This window comes from Nelumbo lutea, chromosome 1 (genome assembly GCF_056320005.1).
Source record: "Nelumbo lutea isolate HS-2025 chromosome 1, American lotus-T2T, whole genome shotgun sequence".
Classification (NCBI taxonomy): domain Eukaryota; kingdom Viridiplantae; phylum Streptophyta; class Magnoliopsida; order Proteales; family Nelumbonaceae; genus Nelumbo; species Nelumbo lutea.
This window is the reverse complement of record NC_142684.1, coordinates 191,070,859-191,085,085: the sequence shown is the minus strand read 5'-3', so window position 1 is coordinate 191,085,085 and position 14,227 is coordinate 191,070,859.

Here is a 14,227-nt window from a genome sequence, read left to right as displayed (position 1 = left end):
GAACTTGCCTAACATCGAGCTCTATTTTAGATTGACTGAACTTCAACTTCTGAAAAGACCCAGCAAATATGAACTAAAACTAGGACTAGGACAAAAATGGCTGATGAAGAATGTTAAGCTTGCCAAATTTTCTAGTGCAAGACCCAATGGATATGGTTGAAATCCACCGTATGTCATTATGTATGTTGTGCAATGTGCATTTCACCGCATTTACCCGGTGCTTCCATTAGCTCATCGTGCAATATCAGTGAAACTAAGGCTGCGTTTGTTTACGATACCAATGCCGGTTCGAAGTAAATATTTACTCTGGTCCAGTATTTCCACTGTTTATGGTGTAAATATGTTGTCAAAATCGATGTAAATTTGTGGATATGCCAGAATTTCCATTGATATAAGCATATCCAAATAAACTTTTACACTTTGTTATCGATGTCAACAAGTTATGTCGTTTGTACACTTTGAAGACCACCTCGAAGAACTCCACCGGAAAAGCACTTTTTTTTTTGAAGAAATCAAGATCATAAATATTAGAAACTCCAACAAGTGAACGATTGAACTCTCTTCTTCTACAATTGAACTCTACTTCTGGTGAGAGAAAAGGCAAGAGAAAGGATAATCAAATCCAGTGGCTGCAGCTGGCAGGACTGAGTGGGTTTCTGAGAATTTCACTCAACGGTCGACACCAATCGTAATGATTCATTTAAATTGCAAATGGAGTCGTTGATCAATTTCAATCTGTCACAGAAGACTGCTGAAACTCATGAAGGTTCTTCCGTTGTTGAAGTCGTAACTTGTGAGTTGGTTAGATTTTGGCTCGGGTGTTAATGTTGAAATCACCAAATTTGATGAATGTTATTTACTTGTGAACTCTGCTTCTCTGTAAAAATCAAATGCCTTCTGAGACAACCATTATATTAGGAAGGTCCCTCTCTAGCTTAAGCCGCCTGTCTATCGTCTTCCTAGTGTCGGGTAAGAAGTTTTGTATTGCAGTGTGCAACTCAAAGAGAGGCCTCTCGACTCCAGGTATGGGATCTGTGCCAAGAATCATGGCTCCAGCACCATCGCCAAAGATCATATGGGCGGTTGGCACTCGGAGGTTTGAACCCTGTGATGGTTGTCTCAGATGTTGCTAGCAAAACACGGCTGCCGGGGTTATTCTCTGCAATGTCCTTGGCAACACGGAGGCCTGCGACACCTCCTGGGCAGTTGGCAATGCACTCACGCTTCGGATTGTATTTGCACTGCAACTAAACGCAGCCTAAAGTAATTATTACATACTTGCACCCATCGTAGATTTGTAGCTACCTGCTCCTATCTCCTTACCTTTATCTTTTGAATGGGAATTACACTTGAATCATCTCTTGTCTTCTTATGTCTGAAGATGATGGGAAACCCTACATTATAGGTGACAGGAGGTGACCCTAAGACAACCCAAGAGAATTAACAACCCAGATTATTCACCAATCAAAAATAATCTGAACCCACCCTTCCATGGTTCAACCGATCAAAATCCCACACCGACTCTTTATTCATTGACCACACTTATCAATCGGACAGTCAAAAACAACATAAGCTCACCAATAATCCCAACCATCTGATATATGGTCAATCAACAAAGTAGAATGTCTTTAACAAAATTATTCAAATCCTTTTTCCTCATGATTTCTTCGATGCCAAAACTTAGAAAGAGGAAGCCTCTATGCGTAGAATGGGATGAGATATATCTCCTGCTCCCTGGACTCTCTATTTTAGATCAAATGAGGAAAAAAAAACTTACTGGTGTGGGATACTGGGATCAACCGGACAGTAAACGTCAAAACTTCAAAAGAACAAATAGATTTTATGTCGAATAGAAGATGTTCATACTTCAACAAGAATGTTGTATACTTGGAAGGTGAAATTCTCCCCGCGAAAGATGCTGTGGAGTGAGGTTTTTCGTCAGTGAATATTGTTTGAAAAAATATCTAAAAAGGAATAAAATTTAGAGGGGATTTAGGAGAACAAAGCGGGCATCTGTTGTATATATCATTGTTTTACTATATAGACATAGATTCCTGCCCTACAAAAGTGTTTTGATTTCTTTCCTTTAACTACACTCTATGGGATGGGGTTTACTGAAAACAAAAATTGTGTGTACACTCCAATAATACACCATCCAATCACACATAAGGAAAATCTAAAATTGTTTAAAATGCCTCCATGTTAATGGATAGGACTGTCAATGGAGCAGCGAGCAGATATTGCATTGGTACAATGCGATGCCTGGACTATCCAAACCTGGTATGTTGCCATTTGTACTATTATCTTATATTAATGAACTGGATATTGGTTGAATCTAACCTAATTCAATATAAATCCATTATAAATGGACAAGGTCCAATTCAATCCAATAAATATTTTGGATCATTTTATTTTAACCGGTCCAATTAAATATGTCTTATTCATCAATCCAATTTGTTCAAATTGATTTTGATTTAGAGGTTTTTAAACTCAAACCTAGTCTATTGATACCTTGATAATTAATGGGGAAGTATAAAAAAAAACATAAAAGTTCAAAGGAGGGACAAATAACACCGCATTACCTTGGGAAAAAAATCCAGAAATTTAGAACTATTTGTATGATTAACTTTCAATCAAGAATAAAAAAGTAGGAACTCCGTATGAAATGGTGTCGTGGTGTAGTTGGTTATCACGTCAGTCTAGGTCTCCGGTTCGAGTCTGGGCGACGACAGCTTTGATTCCCTGAATTTTGTTGTACCTTCTTATTGAGTGTTGACGCTGCGTCCTAACGGTTTTTCGTAACATCACTACAAAGCAATTGATTTGTGCTGCCTGCGCGACCGATCGACGATCGTTCACTGAGACATTCACTGTCTAATGGGTTTCAGGGGCTCTACGATCCGAATGGTAGTTCGACAGAGACAGTGCCACAGTGGCCAAAGCACTCCCAAACATGGCCTAAATCCCGTATTCAAGTCAGCCTCTCTCACAAAGATGCTTGATGAAAATTTGGAAGTTGATGGATCAATTCCTTATTTTCTTAGGCTTTCAGCCGTTGGGTTTGTCTTATTATCCATCCAACTGCTTTTGTTAAAAAACACAGATCTGAGACTTCAGCTTACATGGTTTGTCATCAAATCTGAGATCAATTGACATCATTCTCGCTCGTATCCGGTGCCAAAACGTGTAAATCTGGTTTCATTTGGCCTTGGAATAAGGTACGAAGTAGATGATGAATCTGTCATAGAGAGAGAGAGAATGCCACAAGTAATGGCGCCGGTGACAGATTCAACTTTCCATGTTTAACTACACTCCATCCAAATACAGTATTAAGTGGCAAGACATAATGGTTTATTCTTGTGGGTGGTAGGGGTGTTAATGATATTCAAAAATTTGATTTTAAATTAGAGATTTAACATAATCGAATCGAATTCAAATAATTCAGATATGAGCTGATTCGATTTGATAAATATCTAAATTCGATCGATTATTTAATTTTTATATATAATATATAAAATATTTATATGTGTTATATAATTTATATATAAAATAATTAAATTATATAAATAATTTATATACTTTATTTAAATATAATATTTATTTTATATATTTATTAATTACCTAAAATAATTACTTGGTTGAATTCTAATTAAATCGAATATTTGAATATTTACTCAAATTTGAATTTGGATATTAAATTTCAATATCTATCGAATATCAAATTGAATTCGAATATCGGATTTTTTAATCAGATTCGAATGCCTTATTCAATTCAAATTCGATTCATTACCACCCATAGGTGAATGATGAATCCATTGCTCAAACAATCTTTTACTACAAAGATTAACTTATGACCCAAAAAGTTGCTTGTGGAGCAGAAGGCGAGAGAATAAACCAACTGTTGTTTGTCCTTCAAGTTTAGCAAGAAAGCAAATCCACGACAAGGTTCCATTGTTAGTTGAATAGAAATCCAATGGCTTAGTGAGATGCCACCCATCCCATTCCTGCTAGGGAAGATAGGGGGGTGGGATAGCACTGAACAGTGGAAAGGGGCTAAGCCCAAATATCACTAGATGGAGTTAAGAAGGATAGCAAAGAGAGGCACCGATAGTGGGAGAATGCAGTATCTCTTAGCAATTGAATACATCTTTTGGTGGCAAAATGTTAGTAGAAGATCCGGACTCCAATCTAAGGCCTTGTTGCACCAAAAAGACGTGCAAAGCCCGTTTTGGACAATTTTCGGGAAACTCCGAATGAAACTTTTCATTTTTTTTAACTCATCTTCGTGCAAAAAGATGCACTGAAAGACACGCTTTAACCAAATGGTCTTTGATGAGGGATGATTTGGCCCGACCTGATAAACAGAGGACACATAGATGCGACCTGCCAACTAGACAATAACTCAGCACTTCCCACCACCTCGACAAACCAGGGCACCTCGAGTACTTTAATCACCTTGGATAGTGCTGAAGATCAGAGACCTCGGTGATTGCATATGCCAAGGTGACACATAATGGATTCTACAAGCTCGCCAGCTGTCTCCGATCCTTTCGGAATCACACCACGTAACCATAGGCCTTATCCTCGTTCCACCCAAATCGGATGGACATGATAAGCCTGATCAGCTAGCACGTTGGCCACCTTCCGAAACGGAATGGACTTTTACCACTCGGTCCGAAGATCCTGGAGAGGCCCCTTGGGGTTCACGACAGCTCAACTATATAAACGCATTAACCCCCATAGCACAAAGTACATGCGATTATTTGCTCACTAGCTTACTTACATTTAAGCTTTCAGCTTGCAATCAGAGTGCAATACTAACTTAAGCATCGGAGCGACCTCGCTGGGTTCTCTGATCCACCTTCTTGCAGTTAGAGCTAGTTTGCTAAGCGACCAGCATCTAGGCGACCTTCTAGCTAGGAGCTTTCAGATCGCACACCATCAATTGGCGTCGTCTGTGGGAACACGATCGTAAAGCCAAGTTTTCTACCTCACTATTTCATTCATTCAATGGCTTCTCCAAGCAACACCAAAAAGAGCACCAAAATGACCGTCTCTAGGGACAAGAGCAGATTGCATCTAGCCAAGAGTTCCCCATGGTCTGCATTGACCAGTTCACTATTCCCCTCATTGTCTTGGGGATCCCCACTATCTCAACACAGCAGACTCAATACCGGACCCAACCATTGAACGTTCCCCTACCCCAGGTAAGCGCTACTTTCTCCATGCTGGAGTCTTCTGTGGTACCTCTTGGGGTCAGGCACAAACAGCTCGATGAGCTGGTCCAGAGTGTCTGAACCATGCAACTACAAATATAACAAATGCACCAGTTCCAACAATACTACTTTTACCGACAATACTAGTAGCAGTTTCCACCACTACAACCGAACCAGCATCAGAATTAGCATCAAAATCAACACCAGAATTAGAACCAACACTGGTCCCATAATCAGTAGCAGCAGTAGCAGGGTGTACATTAAACTCCTCCTCAGAGTGTGGGAAACTCACAAGTTCCAGTCCCTCCCCGGGACCGGACACCACCTCGGGGTAGAGTTGACGGTTAGCGTACACCCCCACCTTCTTAGAGAGGAAACCCTAAGGACAAGCCCGGAGTCAGTTAGCATACAAGGACCAATCAACAACAACATTCGCGGCCTGAGAATCGCGAATCACAAGTCAATGACCACCAACTCGGAGTATGAGGCATGGACTCATGACTCGGCTCCCCATAATAGTCAACAGCGAGCTTGCGGCCAAGAAGACGTCGGAGGTAGGAACCCACTCCCACCTCGCGACAGTGATTGGGAGCGAGAACGAACCAGGGTCAAAGTGCCAGATAACATGGAGGTCAATAGTACCAATGTAGAGGCAACTAAGAAGTGGTGACGTCGCAAGACGCGCCAATCATCAGCTAGGAACAGCCCACCACCGAGAAGTAGACAACCATTGGAACCAAGTAGGGTGAGGGAGGAAGTGAGCTCGGTAGCTGCACAACCGGCTCCTGCATTATTGAGCCGACCCTCCCCCTATCACCTGAGATACTAGCAGCCCCAAGGCCAAAAGACTTCAAGATACCAACACTAGAGACATACAATGGGAAGTTCGATCCTAATGACCACGTCGACGCATTTCAATCTCAGATGCACCATGCTGGAGCAGACGAGGCATGCATGTGCATGGCCTTTTCTACTACCTTTAGAGGATTAGCCAAGTAGTGGTATAGAATCATAGCACCAGGCTCGATCAAAAGTTTGGCTCAGTTCGCCAACATGTTTACTGCTCATTTCGTCACTAGTAAGAAGTGCTCGAAGTCACAAGAGAGCCTTCTGAACGTGGTCTAGAGGGAAAATGAATCAATTCAAAGCTACATCAAGCACTTCAATGAAAAGTGTTTGCAAATACCAGACCTCGACTTGGCTGTGTGCCTCACCGCGATGCAAAATGGAATTAAGCACAAGGAGTTCGTATGGTACCTCGGAGTACATCTTCCAAGGATGATCGTGGAGTTCCTCGACTATGCCGAGAAATTCATGAGCATAGAAGAAGATCTTGACCCAAAGTTAGAGATCCAACAAGGTGAGAAGAGGGACAATGAAGATGAAGGAGCAAGTAGCAGCAAGTACAGGCAGAAGAAAAGTAAGTCACTAAGGAGAAGCAAGTCTCCCCATCAGAGAAGTAAGTCACCATCTCGGGGTTCTAAGTCAAGTCGGCGGTCTAGGACCCCTCCTGTTGAAAGAGCATCCTACACCCCCCTCAATGCAAACTGAGCTGAGATCCTGATGGCGATCAAGGATTCTTCGTTTGTCAAGTGTTCACCCAGGCTGTGGGGAGACCCAACAACCAGGAACCTGAATGTCTACTGTCACTTTCATCGTGACATCAGACAAAACATTGAGAACTGATGGAACTTCCACGATGAGATTGAAGAGCTGAAACACCATGAGTATTTGAAGAAGTACATTCAGCATGAGAGCAGGGACTCGTTAGACCGATAAGCTGACCAAAGAAGGAAAGTCTTGGAGTCAAGTAGAAGAAACGACCAGCCACCTCGACAAGAACAACCACCTGAAGATAGATCGATCTGCGGGGTGATCAACATGATCACCAGCGGGTTCATTGTTGCGGGGTGTACCACAACAGTAGGGAAGACCATGGTTCGAGAGTTAGAGCTAGAAGTAGAGAACCCCACCGAAGTGACCTCTGGTGGAAGAGCCAATTTACTTCACCGAGGACGGTGCATGTGGGATCCAGTATCCACACAATGATGCTCTCGTCATCAAGCTTGTAATTAACGACTTTGAGGTAAAGCGAACACTAGTGGATTCAGGGAGTTCATCCAACATCCTGTTCAAGGAAGCTTTTGACAAGTTACAATTGAAGCAGGGCGACATAAAGCCAGCAGATTTGCCCCTAGTGGGGTTTAGTGGCGAGGTGGTCAGCCCCTCGGTCGAGTCACATTACTAGTTGCAATAGGGAGATGGCCCAATTTAGTCTGCTTCGAGCACACGTTCTTGGTGGTCACGACTCCATCCCCCTACAACACGATCATAGGTAGGCCCATCCTGCATGCCTTACGTGTAGTGGTATTGACCTACTATTTGGCAATGAAGTTCCCAACGATTTGTGGAGTAGAAGTGGTACGAGGAGATCAACTTGAATCTTGTAAGTGTTATGCGGTCACACTGAAGAGTAAGGCAAAGTTGGCAGACGACGTTGAACTAGAGCTACCATCTAAGTCTACAGAGGAGTGAGCTGCCCTGATAGAGGAGACAATCCATGTACCGGTTTCCAAAGCCAAGCTGACAAAGAACCTCCAGATCGGCACTCTGCTAAGCGAACCACTTTGGTTGCAACTATTAGGCCATTTAGACAAAGAAAATGAAACCTCGCCCCGGAGTGACGAAGGGTAGTTGGCAAGGAGGTCGGGAAGCTCCTCGCAGCAAACTTCATTAGGGAGATCCATTACCTAAGCTAGGTGGCCAATCCCATGATGGTGAAGAAGGTCAATGGAAAGTGGCGCATGTGCATCAATTACACCGACGTCAACAGAGCCTGCCCAAAGGATTGCTTACCCCTTCCTACAATAGACAGCCTGGTAGATGCGACCTCGGGGCACGAGTTGCTGAGCTTCATAGACGCCTACTCCAGCAAAATTCAGATTAGGATGGATGCAACCAACCAGGACAAGACTGCATTTGTAACCAAGCTAGGGTTGTACTGTTATAAAGTTATGCCCTTCGGATTAAAAAATGCTGGAGTGACCTTCTAGTGCCTTGTAAACAAAATTTTTGAGCCACTAATCAGCAATAAATTGGAATGTTATGTTGATGACATGGTCGTGAAGACCTAGTTTTCAAATTCCTTAGTTGATAATTTAGATTCTATTTTTCAAATTCTAAAAAATTTAACATGAAGCTCAACTCGAACAAATGTCCCTTTGGGGTCACATTGGGCAAATTCCTTGGCTACATAGTGAACCGATGTGGCATCGAGGTCAACTTGGACAAAATCAAGGGCATACTAGATATGAGAGCACCCCAAAAGATAAACGAAGTCCAAAGGCTAACTCCCCGGGTAGCCACCCTAAACCAGTTTATGTCTAAATCAGCAGGTCGATGCCTCCCCTTTTTCAAGGCAATTAAAAATAACGAAGACTTTGCATGGACCGAAGAATGTTAGCTCGCATTTAATGAGCTAAAAAAAAACCTAAGTACTGCACCGGTTTTGACCCAACCTAAGGAAGGTGGCAAGCTAAAACTATACCTTTCTACAAGTGATGAGGTGGACAGCTCAGTACTAATAAGAGAAGTAGACCGGGTCCAGCGGCCCATCTACTATGTGAGTAAAGTCTTGCAGGCTGTAGAATCCAAATACCCCGATGTCGAAAGGTACACGTTGGTAGTAGCGGCTCAGAAATTATGCCCATACTTCCAAGCCCACATGATCATCGTTCTCACCAAGAAACCATTGAGACACGTTCTATTGAAGCCCGAGGTGTTAGGGAGATTGATGAAGTAGGCCATCGAGTTGAGAAAATAAGACATTTGGTTTGAGCCATGTCCAACGATCAAAGCCCAAGTCTTGGAGGATTCATAGCAGAATGTACATTCATCATGCCGGCCCCTGAAGTGACAGAGCTGGTTGGCAAGTTGGAGGCCTCCACTAGCACGACACCAGTCCTGATCAGAGAAAGTTTGACCTGGGACAAGGAGCCCTGGATCCTCCATGTAGACGGCTCGTCTAATCAATGAGGAAGCGGTGCTGGATTGATACTGTATAGGCTAAGTGAGGTGAAGCTGGAGTATGCTCTCTGGTTCGGATTCGAGGCGTCAAACAATGAGATGGAGTAGAAAACATTGATAGCCAAGCTGAGATTGGTGAAGGAAAGTGGTAAACCAGATCAATGGTGACTACGAAGCTCAAGACCCGACTTTGGCAGCCTATCTAACTAAAGTGAGAGATCTCTTGCTAACCTTCCTCTCTTAGTTCGGGGGGACAGAAGATATCGCTCCCATGTTGCAAGCGGAACCGAGTTGGATAGATCCACTTGTTGATTATCTGCTCCACTGGACCCTACCAACAGATCATAATGTAACTCAGAGGGTAGAGCGTCAATCAGCTCGGTACGTTATTACTGACGGGCGACTGTACATGAGGTCTTTCACGCTCCCCTACCTACGTTGCCTGTGACCTTTTGAAGTAGATCGAGTGCTCCACGATATCCACGAAGGGCTTTGCAGAGGACACTTGGGGGGTTGAGCACTATCCCAAAAGGCACTAAGACAAGGGCATTACTGGCCCACCATTAAAGCAGGCACACTCAAGCTCGCTAAGAAATAAGATAATTGTTAGAGGCACGCCAACATCTTTCATTAACCTGTTGTCGATCTAAAGTACATGACTAGCCCGTAGTCGTTTGTGTAGTGGGGAATAGATATTCTCAGACCATTCCCGTCGACAATTGGGTAGAGAAGATCCTTGGTCGTGATAGTTGACTACTTTACAATTACAACCTGAGCCGCTAGCAACAATTACAACTCAACGTGTAGAATTTCTTCTAGAAAAACATAGTGTGCCGCTTCGGACTACCCAAGTGATGATTTCAAACAACGGGAAGCAGTTCAAAGACATCAAATTCCAAAGCTGGAGCACTGAAATGGGGATCCAATAGAATTTAACTTCGGTTGCACACCCTCAAGCGAACGGACAGGCCGAGGTGACGAATAGGGAAACCATTCGTGGACTAAAAATTTGCTTGACGTGAGCTAAGGCGCTTTGGGTGGACGAGCTGCCTAGTGTCCTCTAGGCCTACTAAACTACTATCAAGACTGCAACTGGGGAAACACCTTTCAAATTGACATACGGAATGGAGGCTGTGATCCCTATCGAGATTGAAGTACCAACTTTGAGGGTTGACGCATACGACGGGGATCCAAATGATGACGAGTTCCGAACTAACCTGGACCTGATCGAAGAAGTATGCGACCTGGCCTATATTTGAATTGCGGCCTACTAGCAGCGTGTAGCTCGGTACTAGAATGCCCCAGTCAAGAAACGGTAGTTCCGAGTTGGTGACCTGATGCACAATAAGGTGATGGTACCTGAGCCCAGCATAGGCAAGCTAGGTCCGAATTGGGAGGGTTCGTATAGGGTGAGATGAGTGTTCGGAGAAGGCACGTACAAGCTAGAGGCAATGAAAGGGAGGTCGATACCCCAGCATTGAATGTTGACAACCTGAAGAAGTACTACCTATGAGCTCGAAAGTTAGATATCCATCAAATATTAACTAAGTCTAGAAGATCATCGAGCTAACCAAATTACGAATCAAGGAGTGGACTATGAGTCGCTCCCAGAGCCTGAGGGCCACGATGACCGAGCTATTGAACTCAGCGTAACTTAAGACCTAGTCGCTTCGGCATAGGCAACTTAAGACCTAGTCACTTCGGCATGGGCAATCTAAGACCCAATCGCCTCTTTGGTATAGGCAGGCGAGAAGTAGCTCGTGTGCAAGCAGGTTGGGCATATACCCTACATTGTATGCTCACTTTGGCGTACATTGACATCGGGTTATCCTTACTTACACCGAGCTCACCAGCTCGGTACTTTGGAATAATCTGCACAGAAAATTTTTTTGCAACATCAAGATTTTTGCATAGGGAGGAGAGCAAAAAGATTATATTCATTCAAAATGAAGTCTTAGTACATTAAAAAAAAAGTAATACATGAAAAGGAAAGTTACAGCTAGTTAACCAAGCTCCAAGGCTCGGGACATCAAGTATTTACGGGAGGTCCAAGAAAAGAGGCAAGTAAAGTCACTCCTTCTGAGGCTCCTCGCCCCCACCAGCAACATCCCCGGGCAGATCGGTCTCCATAGCATCCCCTACAACGATATCTTCAACAGTCTCTTCCATTGTCTCTTCACCGAATTCGTTGTCGTCACTCCCCTCTTTGGACTCGGAGTCCTTCACCGCCTCGTTGGCCATTTCTTTAGTAACCCCAATCATGGTAATAGCCTTAAGGTCAAGCTCGGGGAACTCACGCCACATCATCCACCTACTAAGTTTGAAGCCCTTCTGGTAAGTGATCCTGCTGGTCTTTATCATTAGCTCGCGGAATTCCTACAAACTCTTGGAGGCCTCAACGACTTTACTTATAGCCTCCTTGATCGCATCACTAAAGATAGCCTCACGCTCTTGCAGAAGAGCTTAAAGATCCTCCTCCTTTTCTAGATCCTTCATTTTTTCCCATCAGCAGCTCGATCAGATCCTTCTGAGCCCGTGTGTCTTTCTCCAGCTTATGGATTTGACCTAGGGCCTTGTTCAGCTCACGTTGAGTGCTCATAGAGGAGTCTTCGGCTTATAGGGCTCTCTTCAAATGTACATCGGATTTCCGAACTAGAGCGTGAATCATGGAGTTCACCTACCGAAAAGGAGAAAATAAATGTTAAGTATTAAAAAGAATGAGGAAAAGCAGTGTTCGAGGTTTAGATACGTAACACCATGCAGTGACTAGTGGCCTTATGCCCAAGTTCCCCGATCAAGAGCTCAGAAAGCTGAGTGACCTCTACTGAGTAGACCGCTTCCTTTCTCTTGAAGGGGCTGCATTTCAGGCCCATGATGCTTGGCGGCACTCCGGAGCCCTCTCCTGATGAGCTGGCTCCGCGGACAGCTTGGATCTCGGATGTCGGGATCTCTTTAGGCAGGCGAGGTGGGAAATCCATACTGCAATCTTCCTCGACTAAGTCGATCACTGGAGGGTCCTCAATGATAGCAGCATCGGCGATAGATGGGGCAGCAGTCTCGTGAGAATGGGCCTTCTTGGATGCCCACATCTTCCCCTTCTTCATGCTTTCTGAAAAGTTCACTTGCGGGGATATCCTCCATAGCTCATGCAGAAAGTAATAGTGAAGTTAGCCAAGGAAGTTAAGGGCGAATTCAAAACAAAAAGATAAGTGTGTGCACCAAGGTGGTGACCTACCAGGAGGACTCAACCCTGCTTTTATGATCTTTTGTTAGGACAAGAAGTCTTCTAGCTTCAATCCGAGCTTCGCCCAAGAGCGGATTTCCGCGTTTGTCTCCTTGTCTAAGTTGATGTCGGGGTCCTAAATGGTAGGCCTCCAATGAATTGGAAATGGACACCCTACAGTATTACGAACCACGAAGTAGCACTTCTTCCAAGCTGGGACTTTATTGGGAAAGTCATGCAAGATCTTGTAACCAGGTTGGGGGGGACATGTAGTAGCTATGCCTATGCTTTAGGAAGACACAAGCAGAATTATTTTTGATGCAGTAGATTGAACTATAGATGTTGAGGTTCAAAGGCCTATTATAGTCAAGGAAGAGGGAGATGGTACCTACAATGGTGTGGATCAAGTTGGGGTAGAGTTGATCTATGGCGATGTCAAAAAACTTGACGACCTCAATGATAAAGGGGTGAAATGGGAAGCACAACCTGGCCACGAGCTGCTCCTTGAATACCATGATGTCATTGTGGTCATGGTCCCAAGGATACCTTCCTAGGGGAATGCTATACACCAGGTTGTCGAGGAGACTGTAGCGAGCAACCAGGGCTAGGGGCCTATCAGCTGTCATTTCGAAGTGCCGAAGCTATCTGGCCCCCGAGTGCACCGCAAGGTGGAAGTCCCTATCCCAAAAGCCTCTTGTTCTTGCCGAGGTGTGCCTACCTCAGACGGGTTGGAGACCGAACCACGTACCAAAGCGCTCACCTTGGTGGGATTCAACTCTTCAGCCTATGTCGAGGTCCCCACCTCGACTCCAGCGGACTCTTCACTCAAGTCAAAGAAGCTACCTGTGCTAACACTAGACATGCCAAACTAATTGGAAAAAGATGAGCAAGAAATGGAAACAAAGACAAGACGAACTCACCAAGAAGTTGAAAAGAATGAATGACCTCGGACACAGGGGCAATTAGCACTGACCTGGAGACAGATGCGCAACCTTAATGACTTGAATACGCGATATGTGGCAAGAAAAATGGATCCCCTAGGCCCCTATTTATAACCACCATGTCCGGGGTTCGACGATTGAGATTTGCACAATCCGATGGCTCTCATGGAATCTAGGTACACGTTTACCGAGATTGAAACTAGTTGAGCGCACAGTTTGGCATTCGCGAAGCCTATAAACCACCATGTCAATGTGGTCCGACTGAACCATGCTCTCGACCAAGAGAACTCGGGCCAAGTCCACTTAGGCTTGTCATGAACTCCCTGCACCAGGTCAGGACCCATGGCACGAGGAGTGAGTGGGCAATTGATGAGGGGTGATTTGGCATGACCTGATAAACAGAGGGCACGTGGATGCAACCTTCCAGCCAAACAATGACTCAGCACTTTCCACCACCTCGGCTAACTAGGGCACCTTGGGTACTTCAGTCACCTCGGATAGTACCGAAGCCTAGAGACCTTGGTGACCGCATATGCCTAGGTGACACATAATGGATTCTAGAAGCCCACTAGCTGTCCTTGAGCCTTTCAGGATCAACCGCGTAACCGTAGGCCTTATCCTCGTTTCGCCCAAATCAGATGGACACGATAAGCCTTATTAGCTAGCATGTTGGCAACCTTTCGAAACTGAACAGACTCCTACCACCCAGTCCGAAGGTCCCGGAGAGGCCCTTTGGGGCTCATGGCATCTCAACTATATAAGGGCATTAACCCCCATAGCACAAGGTACACGTAATTATTTGCTCACTAGCTTGCTTACTT